This window comes from Coptis chinensis, chromosome 9 (genome assembly GCF_015680905.1).
Source record: "Coptis chinensis isolate HL-2020 chromosome 9, ASM1568090v1, whole genome shotgun sequence".
Taxonomy (NCBI): domain Eukaryota; kingdom Viridiplantae; phylum Streptophyta; class Magnoliopsida; order Ranunculales; family Ranunculaceae; genus Coptis; species Coptis chinensis.
The window spans coordinates 45,892,960-45,895,197 of NC_141464.1; the positions used below are offsets into that span (position 1 = coordinate 45,892,960).

Below are 2,238 nucleotides of genomic sequence, written 5' to 3' on the forward strand. Positions count from 1 at the left end.
TATCAAGGAAAATGAATAATCGTGTGAAAGTAAATCAAGCTCGGTCGTAATGTTTCTCTGAGTGCTTCGAAACAAAGATTATGTTAACATGGTTTTTTTATATTAAATTGTCGCCTAGCAAAAGAATATATATATATATATATATATATATATATATATATATATATATATATATATATATATATATATATATATATATATATATATATATTAAACTATCGGTAACAATTTGATCGACAACACCAATATGTATATTGGTGTCAAGGAAAGAAAAAAATGAATAAACAAAAATAATATTAGCCAAGCCATTGTTCATGCATAAAAAAAAACTCTTTATAGTATGATCTCATATTATTTGTGCACATTATTATATACTATTTTTCTAATCTTAAGTCAATGATGGTTATCGTGCTAGCTAAGTACCAATCCTACTAATAACAATACATCATGATCCAAAACTCCAAATTATTTATTACTTTGCCTGAGATGAAGGCCTAACCTCATGATCAAAAAGATACATTAGCAGCCAATTCGAGAATATTAAATCCACAGATCCTGGTGTAATCTTCAGCTCTGGAGATGTTACGTCAACACACATAAATTTGTCATTCTTAAAATGACCGTTTGTACATTCATTCTGCAATATTCCAAGGAACCGACTTAAAAACATTATTTCGGAACTCGTTCCTAAGAATCACAAAGTCTGTTTCTAATTTATGGAAATGGATTGAGATCTACACCAAGATTAGATAAAGTCCAAACTTACCTTCTTTATCACACTCTCAATGAAGTCCAATGCCAGGACTTGACCTGCCTCCTTAGCCAACTCGCCAGTAAAGCGACCAATGCCTGCTCCTAGTTCCAGGCCAGAACATAATTTCCTTTGGAAGGTGGGAGCAAAAAAGCACATGTGTACATTCACAATTCAGTTTCGATCACTTAGTTAATCTGAAGCTATTCAATAATCCTACTATTATCGCTTTATCATATATCGTCTAACAAAGAAGAGAAGATGTTGAACAAAATTGACAGTTTCATACAAAGCATAATCAAACTTTGAGCCATATACAAAAAGCCACCTTACTTTAGTTTCACAATTTATGAAGTCAACATCTTAATGCCTAACCACACCAAATCATTTAAATTCGATAGGCGACCATATAGTGGTTGTATATGACATCAAACCCTCGTCCTTAATGCACATGGCTAAAACCAGAAACCTCCTTACCAATTTCCTAATACTTGGAATTGGAATATAAATTTCAAACACATGGCAAGTTGAAAAACTAAGTACAACGGTTAAAGATCAATTAAAAGCCTCAATATACTTTTAAGAAAAATAGAGTTAAAAAAAAATCAGATAAAGGGTACTTCTAATATGACAAAATTCATAACCGCACATGTTTTATCTATGTATAACGCATAAAATGAAATGACTTGAAGCCTATTAGCATAATATGAACACGCTTACCTTGTATGACTTTTTGACATTTTCATATAGTGTTATAATCTGTTGTGAGTTAGGTACTTGCCCATTAAGTCTAGGAATTGCAAAACCTTCTCAGTTATAATCTTCTTATCAGTCTTCTCTTGACCTTCACCGGTGCAACTACGCTCACTTGCTCACTTGCAAGCGTATTCAACAATTTTAGCATCTCTTGAATTGGGGTTCTAACCATTAGACTTCTATAAGCATCATTATCAGATTAATAAAATGGTGCGCATGATTAACCAATATATTTTCCTTTGGTGGAAGAACTAACATCCTTTATTATCTATCAACCCCTTGGGATACATAAATAAACCCTCAACAAAGAAAAGTCAAAGAAAATATTATCTATCAGATTAAAATATTACCAGAATAAAGTCAAAGAAAAGTCAAAGGAAAATGTATCGGTTAATCATGTAATGTAATAAAAATAAGTTAAAGAAAAGCTCATCCAACTCCATGCTAGCGAGAATGATCTTTTACTTGGGAAAAAATTTCAAACTGTTTTGAACCATCTAATAGCCGTAATCAAATTAAATTAATGACTGATAATTAACAGTCATAATTAAATTAATGAATCGATAGCATGCCCTCAAAAAGCTACAAAGTAGTTATTCTATCTATTTTGGTAGTTACCCTTCCCTATCCTGAATGCAGCTTCCCCTACATGGTAGCTTTTCTTCCTTCTTAGCTCTTCTTTTAGAAGTTGGTTCAAATGTTTAACTGACTACTTCCCCTAGTGGTAGTTG

The 2,238-nt window shown here is 31.9% G+C and overlaps 1 pseudogene; it reads right to left on the bottom strand.

Annotated features, from left to right (window-relative positions):
- Positions 1–205: 205 nt before the first annotated feature.
- On the bottom strand, positions 206–910 carry LOC147476270 (phosphoethanolamine N-methyltransferase 1 pseudogene; annotated as a pseudogene).
- Between the last annotated feature and the right edge of the window lie 1,328 nt (positions 911–2,238).